The sequence below is a fragment of the Camelus dromedarius genome, chromosome 14, assembly GCF_036321535.1.
Source record: "Camelus dromedarius isolate mCamDro1 chromosome 14, mCamDro1.pat, whole genome shotgun sequence".
NCBI classification, from domain to species: Eukaryota; Metazoa; Chordata; class Mammalia; order Artiodactyla; family Camelidae; genus Camelus; species Camelus dromedarius.
Window position 1 is genome coordinate 28,181,716 of NC_087449.1, and position 10,440 is coordinate 28,192,155.

The following is a 10,440-nucleotide window of genomic DNA, read 5'->3' on the forward strand; positions in this document are numbered from 1 at the left end:
CTTCCCTGCTTGGCATGGCCCTGCTCTTCCTGCCAGCCCAGCCTAGAGATTTCTCCGCTGTGAGCCTTGCCTGGCGTCGTCCCCAGATTTCAGCCTCAGCACCAGGGTGGGTGGGTGGGTGGGTGGCTTTGACCTCAGTGCTCCTACAGAGCCACGCACCCACCTCCATATGCAATCATCTCACCGCTTTGTAATCACAGCATCCCTTAGCCCCCAACCACCCCCACCCTCACACCACACCATCTCCCTCTTAATTTTATGAGCCAGTGATGAATCAAAGATGGGAGGTAGGAACAGTCCAATCTGGGTGCAGGTAATAAGGGGGTGCACACTTAAAAAAGGAAATTTAATGAGTCAGTCTTTTTTTATTATCACCATGTGCCAGCAATTTTGAATAATGTCAGAAGTAAAATACACTTCCTCTCCAGGGCAAATGGTATGAGACAAGTGGTATCCCCCTTGGTATGCCACTCCTCTGAAATTGCTCCAATTCCTTCTGTCCAGGAAAAGAACAGCGTCAGTGATAGACTGCAATGCTGGCCAGAGCTTTTAGTCAGTCAGGGGTTAATCACCAAGGCCTCCCATGTGCCAGGTACCACAATGCAAGGTTTTACATGCATTCTAGCCAGTCTTCCCAACACCCCCTACATATATGCCTAGAACAGCATGTCCTCCCCATTCTGGGGGCTAGAACCGCAAGTGACGCGTGCCCTTCTTAGATGTTCACAGCCTAATGGAGAAGGGGACTCATGCAATTCACCATGATTCAGCTTCGCATGTGACAAGTAGTTTCAAGAATAAACCAGACCAACCCCCGACTATGGCCACATGATTGTGGATTTAAATCTGAAGAGCCCAGTTGGGGAAGAGGAGTGGATAAGAGAAGTCATCGGCACTGATTGAAATTATACCAGATGCTGTTTTGGATACACACATGCTCTCTTGCTTGAGTCTTGCCACAAACACCTCTGAAGCAGGTCTCATTGTCCTGCATTCTCTGAAGTGCTCAGAGAGGTTTAGTGACTCACCCAGGGTCACACAGCAGCTAGTAATTGATAGAGTGGGGAATTGAGCAGAATCCTCTCTGACTTGGAAGGCTGGGATCTGAGCGCAGCAGCCCAATGAGGAGGATGTGAACACATCCTCACTGGAGATCCTCTCAGGGACGAGGGAATATAATAATGACAAAGGGGATGAGGAAGAGGAAAATGATAATTCCTCACTTTTCCTTCAGCACTTTACAGTTTATAAGATGCTTTCTTATACATTGTCTCATGGGATCGCTATGAATTTGGCAGGACAGGGATTACCTTCATTTTGCAGATGAAAAAAAAGGAGGCTTTAGTAAAGTTGTAATACTTTCCCGAGGTCACCCTAATCAGTTGCAGAGAGACTACAGTCACTTTATCCTGCTGGCTTCATGCATTATCACACGTAATTGACAGGTACATTTGCATAGCATCTGACTCTTGAAACAACCCCAGGAGGTAGGCTGGGCAAGTCTGATGCGCCCCACTTTACAGTGGAAGGAATGGAATCCCGAGAGGGTAAAGGACTTACCTGAGAGGTGGAACTGGGACTGGAGAGCAGGATCTATCATCCTACATGGAGCAAATCATCCACTTACTCATTCAGCACCAAACTTAGCAGGGTACCAGTCACTTGGGAGCGGGCCTGTCCCTGATAAGTCCCACCAGCATGTAGGACATCCAGGTTCCCCCTGCCTCTAATAGCTCTGAGATTCCTCACTACTGCCACCTCCAAATCTTGATATTAAAATGCAACTCTTGAAGATCCTTAAGTCAGCTTGGCTGACAGAAGTCAAAGAGTGATCAAACAGTGGACCCCAACCCCAACATCACTGCATCTTCAATAAACCTGAGTTGATTTTCCTTTCCCCTGATCTTTTTTAAAGTTTCCCTCTAGCTCCAAACAAAGGTATAAAATTTCTCCTCTGCCAACGTATTTCAAGTTTCTGGACCCAGACCCTATAATTACAAGCAATAAAACAAGCAAAGTCAAGGCTGCATGACTTATAAAGCAAGAATATCAATTATGCACAGTCCAGCCAGAATTCGTTTGGTTCCTGAAAAACAGAAATTATCATTTTCATTGTTCAGAGACATTGTAGGCACATCGTAGGGGGCCCCGAATGACAAGGTAATGTTGGTAGGAAATGTCTGGGTCTGGGGTGTCTGGCTGGGCCTTAGGTGTTCTAGAAGAGAAAATGGAAGTTCCGAGAGGTTAAGTAACATGCTGAAAGTCACACAGCACTCCAGAGTTGAAATAAGGATGCAAACTGAATTCCAGTCCTTTTGTCTTCACATTGCTCCCTGCCCTCTTGCAATAAAGTGTGTGTTTATCCACCTCCAGGCTGAGTAAAAGCAAACCAAGGGGTTGTAAACTGTGCCTAGGGACCTGGGAGTCTGCTCTCCCATAACTGTCCTGGGTCCTATAATCATTACGTATAATGAATATTATGTATAATAAGTGATACATGCATGGTCCAGACCATCCTTTTTTATTCTCTCTTACTGTATCAGATAATGTCATTGTTCTAATCAGATTCCAGTGGGATTCCTTTTCATTGTTTACTGGAGGAGATGGGGAGGGACCACCTCTGGTGTGACTTCAATGGCAAGTGTTGTTCTTGGGGGAACGGTCAAATGCTGTAGCTCCCTAGCCTTGAGTAGGAGTAACTGAGGTGTAACTCACACTCCAGAGTCCCCCAGCAGGATCGAGCTGAAGCTACCCTCTGCAGGTGGCATCTCAGTGAAAGCAACTTTTACATTTCAACTGAAACAACCCTGGGTTGTATTTGGCAGATTCCGTTTTAAGGAATAAACACTAAAATGCCATCTATTTTACACTCAGAAACTCACTCTGACTTTGTTCTATTTTGATCATTTAAATTCATTTTAAAGATTATATTGTTCTTATATTTTGCTCAACAATCCATCATTTTGTTGTTGACTAAAAATTTTTTAAAAAATCTGTCCAGAGTATTCAGCCCAATTTCCTGGCTGACAGACCATGTTTCATTCATCCATTCACTCATTCATTCACCCACAGCTGGGCTGAGCTCAGAACAAATGGCCATGCTGATCTTATCTCACCTACTAAATTGCCAGTTGCCATTGAAAACAACCCGGGACCTATCCCAGCCCACCTCAGGGCCTTTGCACTTGCCACTTCTGCTTGGAATATGCTTCCTCCAGATTTCATCTAGCTCCCTCCCTCATGGTATTCCAGGCTCTGCCAAATGCCACTTCCTCAAAGAATCTTTCTTGACCTCCCCACCTAAAATTATCTGTCCATCCTCCACTCCATCTGTCTTTTGGGATCCTGTTCTTTCTCCATAATATTTATTACCATCCAAACTGAGACATTTGTTATTTTTACTTATTTATTGTCTTTCTTCCCCAGGAAAATGTAAATGACATGAGAGGAGATATTTTGTCTACCTTGCTCACTGCTATCTCTGTGGTGCCCAAAATTGCAACGTGGAGAGAGCAGGCAATATTCTTTGAATGGACAAAGAATGAATGAATATACCTTCTCTTCCTCAGCCTCTTGTTTATCCAATAAAACCTTTCCAGGGAAATATTACAAAGGCAAAGGTCTGGAAACTGGGAGATCTATAGCTTCGATCCCATGAGCAAGTCTCTGTGTTACCTGTGGATCAAGAAACTCTCTACCTCCAAAGCCTGCAGTGGCTCCCTATTGCTTCAAAAAAGGACAGTTGTCTATGAGTGCTTATAGCCTGGGTGAGTGACATTCAGTGTGAGTGTGTATGCATATTTTTACTTCACACACATTTACTGAGTGCTTGCTATATGCCAGGCATTCTGCTAAAAAATTACAAAGATGTAGTTCCATCCCAGTCCCCACAAGGTTGGCAGTGGTGGGGGTGGGATGAGCAGAGAGGTCATAAGTGATTAAGAGGGAGAGACTTGCAAACAACACTGAAGTATGAACAAATGCCAGGAGATCATTCTCCACAGGCAGGAAGGAAGAATCAGTCCCTTTACTCGGATACAGATGAAAGCCCAGAAAACTTCCTGAGGGAGCTGCATCTCAGCTGAATCTTGATGAATAGGAGTTGACCAGGCAAACAGGCAGAGAGGGAGGGATGGCATTCCAGGCAGAGGAACTGGCTGAGCAAAGACCTGGAAGGATGGCACATTCTGGAACTCCAGGTGATGAAGTCCACTTGAAGTGTGAACCCTGAGCTAAGTCACAAGGAGAGACCGAACTGAGAGGTAAATGAGGTGTTTAGACAAAAGATACCACATTTGGAGCCAGTCAGTCAGACCTGAGTTCAAGTGTGGATCATGTCACTGGCAATTCACTCCTCTCCAGGCTCAACTTCCCTCCTGGGAAGGAAATGACCAGGGGGTGGGGGCACTGTCAGCAGATCTCCACTGGTGAGGAGTAGGGGAGCCAGAGAGGGGGCCATGGGAACACTTATTTTGCTTAAAATCAAAATACTGAGAATGCTGTCCCTCTGCTTTGATCGGTTTTGAATCATGATATTTAAATTATTTTGAATTTGAAATTCCTTAGGAGAAGGTGTGAGGTTTTTGTGTTTATCTAGGGCAACCTGGATTACAAAAAAGGCCAAAGAAACCCTGGCTGTGGTGATCTTAACGCCCCCTCTGATTTTAGCCTCCAGGTCTAAGATGACTGACAGCCAGGCATACAGGAAAAAGCAGAGAGAATCAACTGCTGAACTTGGAGGCAGACCCAAATTTCAACTCAGACTGTATAACTTACTCCCTGGAGAGAACGGCAAGTTAATGAACTTCTTGAAGTGTCGATTTCTTTCTCTATAACATGGTACTTCCTTCACAGGCTTATTGTGCGGTTTATCGGTTTATTTGAAATAATGGACTTACAAGCAACTACCACATATTAGATGCTCAATAAATGTCAGGTGAGTGATGCTCCCTCTGCATCCTGGTCCCTAATCATAATGGCTTTCCCTGGAGTGCCCAACATGTGCCAAACACTCTCCACAGGCTGTCTCACATATGAGGAAAACTCACAATTTAATAGTTGGTCATCAATTGAGCTCATTGCATTGTCTAAAAGCAGTTTAACCTTCAGAATACAGCCACGGTGGATGATGGGAATTTAGGGTATGCTGTCTGGAACCAGATCAGCCTTAAAATCTTTGAAAATTTAAAGCTTTTTTATTTTTTTTTTATGGCTCTGGAAACCTACCCACTGCACATTTTTATTTCCAACCGTTACGCTGTTTTTTTCTTCTTGCTTTCCACATTTAACTCAAGGATTCAATTGCAAAAGCCAAGTTTGAGATGATCATAACATTTAAGGAATGAATGTAACGACAGCTTATACTTGCATCGCAGGAAGATCTACATTCTATATTTAATAGCTTTAGCCATTTACAGCAAGAGTTATCACAGGCACCCCAAAGAGGGAGGGCTGGAGAGAGAGAATTCTGCACCTTTAACTAAAGATGTCCGAGTCATAAGCTGTTTTGGAAATGATTAAGTGATAAATACAGTAAGTTCATCCTCAGTTCTGGGAACCCCACAGCACTGACAGTAATTCTCAGAGGCAGAAGCAATTATTATTATTAAAAGGTCTAAACCTTAAGCATGTGCACTTTCAGTCTGTTTAACTGGGAGATCACTAAGTTCAGGGAAGGAGGAACTCAGGTGTTCGAAGCACCTGCTAGACACCAAATGTTCTATCACCTAAAATCCACCCTCCACGTAGACTTGTAACTAGACCTCAAAAATACAGGAAGAGGGAAATTAACAATGTTGAATACCAAGATGTGCACAATGCATATGAAATATGATAAAGTGTGTGCAATGCTTAGCATATGTAAGGAAGCCTGATAAACTCAGAAAGAAGATCCAGCCCTTTGCTGAGGAGATGGCTGTGTGACATTATTCCTGGCTGCATTCCCCAGGCCTAGCACTGTGCCTGGCATATCTGGTAGAGGGTAGGAATATGGAGTATGAAGCCAGATTTTGTGGCTGCCAATCCAACTTAGTCACTGTGTGACCTTAGATAATCATTCAACCTCTCTGTGCCTCAGTTGCCTACTTGTGAAATGGTAAACAGTAATACCTCTCTCATATTGTAATTGTAGAATGAAATGAGCTCATAAGTGCAAAGTGCTTAAGACAGCACTGGCAAACCATAAGAGTTGCAAACATAACCACCTGGGGACTTGCTACAGGCTGGGGAGCTCATCTGGCCTCACCCCCACCCTGTAACATAAAGTGTAATGAAGCTCCCTTTTCCAGGTGGGAGAACTGAAGGAAGTACCTCTGCCCAGATCTTCCAGTTCTGAACTGGCCTGAGATTCCTACCCAGGCCCGCCTAACAGTAACAGCAAAACAATATTTAATTGTTTGTTTGTTTGTTTTAATGTTCTAGGCCTTTACAGATAGGCACACATTTACTTCTCACAACAATTATATGAGGTAAGAGCCGCTAACCCCCATATGATGGAAGCAGAAACTGAGAGTGAGAGAGCTTAAGTCATTTTCTCGAGACCTTAGAGTTAGCAAGTATCAAGGGCGGATTCAAGACTAAGCCTAGGAACCTGACTCGTCCCCACGCGAAAGGAGAGTGCCACCGGTCCCCGGTGCCTGAGGTTGGGTGGGCTGGCCAGATGTCCCGGCTCATCTTCTCAGCCCCTCCTGGGACTGGGGGTTTAGGACCGGGGACTCTCTGGTGGCAGATAGGTCGGAGAGGCCTGGAGCAGGGGCGGGTCTGCGGCGCGGGGCGGGACTGCAGAGAGCTGCCCGGGCAGGACGCCTCCTGCGCGCACTTGCCCCGCGGGAACCCCGGCTGGGGCCCCGCCTGCGCGGGCGCCGGGGCTCTCCACCCGCAGCCCTCCGGGGCCCGTAGCCCGCGCGTTCCTTTCGCTTTTAGCCCCAGCCGCGCTGATTACTCAGAATCGCCCCTACTTTGTTGGCTGAGTGACAAAGATCAGCAGTGGTTGTTCGAGGGCACCCCTGCCTCCAGCAGAAAGCACCCCAGGCCGAGAGCCCCGGAAGTCTCGAATCTCCTCTCGCTCTGCCTCTCACTCTCAGTGGGACTGGGTTGGGGCCTCAGTTTGCCCATCTGTGTGACTGACGTCGACAGTGTTTCTGCACATTCGAGAGAAAGGTGTACGTTGTGGAAACAGCCTGACTTTTCTTTGAAGTCTTCTGTTTTCAGCTACAATAATTCTGAAAGTTATATTCTTCACCATTGTTATCTGTTTTAATAAATCTACATTATATTTAATGTGAAAGGAGGTAAAATTGTCACCCAGGAAAAATAGTCTGTGATTTAAACAGTGGTTTGAGTCCTTCTGTTTGAGACACAGAGGAAGCCCTGGAAGGCCCTTTCAACCCTCTTTCATCTGTCAATCTGATTCGTCGTGGGTATTTTTTATTCTTCCCCAGTAAGACCTTTACAATCTCACTGGTGACCAGTGGGGTGGGGAAGACTGGGTTTTACCATTAAAAATATTCAGTTAGAAGTTCTTGGTCTGCCTTTTTTTTTTTTTTGCCCGTGGGACCTCGGTTAAGCCATTGACACTTGCTGAGCCTCAGTCTCCCGTCTATAAAATGGGGAGAAGACTCGCAGCGTTGCTGGGAGGATTCGGGATGGTATTTGCTAAGGGTCTGCCCTGCGCTGGATGACCCATGGACGAGGGTGCTAGTGGGTGGGGACTCTGAGGGTCTGAGCCTGGATTTCTTCGCTCTGCTCCTTCCGGTGGCCCCGGAGCGCCCGCCCCTGAGCAAGGGCTGGGCGGGGCCGGCTTCCAGCCTCCCGAGGCCCCGCTGCAGCGGTGGCACCGGTCCCGCCTCCCCCACCGGCCAGCTCCCGGGGCGGGACCCGCGGCAACCTGCGGGCAGAAGGCCAGGCTTTATTTACACAAAAGCAGCCGGTGGAAGCTGGCCTTGTATGGATGAAACGTTGGCGGGCCGGAACGTCGCCGGGGGCGGGGGAGGCTGTAAGAAGCGGCCTTAGCCTGATAGGAATCTATGAATAAACAACGTGAATCAAAGAATGCATTGAAATGACCTCCTAGAATCACAGAAACACGACCCAAAGGAGGCCTTTTGAATCCTCCCACACGTCCCATCCTATCAGATAGTTTGGCAAAGTGAAGCTCGAATCATTCTGTAGTATTACCAAGCCAGAGTGCCTGCCCTACAAACCCCGCCTTCCTGAGGTCGCCTGTGGGGGCGCGACTTCAGGGCTGGGAGCGGGATCTGGGTCTGAAATAAAGAAGAGAAAGGGGAACTCCATTTTCTGGGCACCTTACTCTTGTGCTAGGCATAGTTCCTATGTAATTTCACTGCCTTCTCACACCGCGCTTTGAGGGAGGGATTCCCATTTTTCATCTGGCTAAACGCTGGCTCAGGTAGGCAAGCGAACACACTTACTCCAGGACACAAACACCGGTAGGTAGAACAGCTGGATTCAAATACAATTCGGTCCCGGGCTCTTTCCACCCAACCGCGCTGCCGGCGGAGGCGCAGGGGTAAAGCACAAAATGCGCGGTTGCGACGTCAGGACAGCAGCGCGATGGCCCAGGTGTTTCTGGGCGCCGCCCCTTCCCTCATCGTCCTTCACCTACCTACTGGATGTCCACTGCCCCCTCCAGTCCTACTTGTCAGCTGATTGGCGGCCGCCGCGCCCGCTCGCCTGATTTAGCAGCCGGAAGTCGCAATCCGGGTGATCGCTGACCTAGAGCCCCTAGTCTTATCACTGCCAAAGCCAGCGTTGCCCTGGAGGACACACAGGTGCGCCCAGGACGCGCGTTTCTCCGGCCTCCGCCCTAGTCACGGGGCTGCATCCGGTCCGGGAGCAATGGAATCGGGTTCAGCCGCCCCTTTCCCGGCAGGGGCCTGCCCACGCTCACCCCGCGGAGGCCCGGAACAGGTTTCTTCACTTTCCCTGGCCCAGCTCCTGCCGGGGGCGAGGAAGGGAAGCTGGTTGCTCAATGTGCCTGAGGATTGTTCTGGTTCTCAGGAGACTTGTGGACGAGCCATCAGTCAGGTGGACCCAACTCAAGCCACTCAGCACGTACAGTGTCTTGTATACCGTGGTCTACACAGCAAACCCTTAGGGTTCCTCATGTGACAGGTGGGGCCCATGCTCTGCACAAGGCGGGCCAGTGTCAGGTTCCAAGGAGAAGATGGGCAGAATGAGATGAGTCACCCAGCCCTTTGGGTCCATCCAGCAGTAAGGAGGTGTGGAAGGCCAGTGTTAGGTTTGGCCTGGGGGTGGCACACTGACCAGTCACTGGGCCTCCATCAATTAGTATGCGCCAAATGACCCTAGAGGACTTTCCCAGAAGCCCCAGCTCCTTTGCTTTATAGCTCTTGGCCAAGTAGAAACCTTGGGCAGAAAATCCAGGCAAATGACAGATAGAACTTCATACATATTTATTGAGTGCCAGGCACTGTACAAGGCCCTGGGGATACCACCATGACTCAGACACAGAGCCTGCCCTCACCTATCCCAGCCTAATCAGACAGGTAACAGGTCATTTTAATTTGGGGTGAGGAACCATTTTTTGGAGTGCATCTGGGAGAAGATGGTTGGTTGTGGGTGGGGCCTGGAGGCATTAGGAAAGACTTTCTAAGGTTTCAAACACTACCCTTTTCCTCCTTTCTTCCACCTTTCTGCACATATTTCTTCAGTGGCTGCATCATGCTAATTGCTCAAGGAGCAGTTGGTGGTTCTCCAGAGACAAAAGGGTATGGTGTTATGATGCAGTGATTAAAACATCGGGACTCTGACTACAGCCACCTACTCTGTGCCCCTGAATGATTTGCATTTCTCTGGACTTGGCTTTCTTTATCTGTAAAACAGGGAGAACGATAATCCTGGTTTCATAAAACAAGGCCTGGCCCACAGTAGGCTTTAACGAGTGGAATCTACCACATTACTTTGTTGTGGTTCACACACTGCTTCTGATCTTCATGACAACCACCCCCTCCACTCCCAGCCCCCAATGTGGTTGGCAGCGCAGGTAACTTCATACCCATTTTACAGATGAGGAAGCTGATTTGGACAAATTAGCAAAATTGCTCATGTCTGGTAAGTTTTCAAGAGCAGCACCCTGGGGAGGAGGGGCCTCCCGAAATAGGGGAGATATTCTGACCTTCACCTGCCCTTCCTGAAACAAACCCCAGATGACTGGTTGAGACTGAACTGTCTGGGGAACTTCCTTTGACCTAGATCCTGTCAGCTATACCCCAACACCAGCCAGAAAAATGCATGCAGCCACACCTTAAGCATTCTTGCCCCAACTTGCACTTCGTGCTGGGGATTGCTCTTTCAGAGACTATTCTTTAAAGGGGGGAATATCTGATAATTGGACACCTACTGTGTGCCAGACCCTACACCAGGTATGCTCATGAGGGTTATTTTATCTCCTGTGAGCCA

The 10,440-nt window shown here is 48.0% G+C and overlaps 1 long non-coding RNA gene across 2 annotated transcripts in view; it reads right to left on the minus strand.

Moving 5' to 3' along the window:
* The window catches only part of LOC116156883 (uncharacterized), a 70,444-nt gene extending 61,632 nt beyond the window's left edge, over positions 1-8,812 (minus strand). For both annotated transcript variants that reach the window (XR_004140792.2, XR_004140788.2), the window contains exon 1: positions 8,624-8,812. This is a non-coding gene — a long non-coding RNA (uncharacterized LOC116156883). The remainder of the gene's footprint in view (positions 1-8,623) is intronic.
* Positions 8,813-10,440: the final 1,628 nt, after the last annotated feature.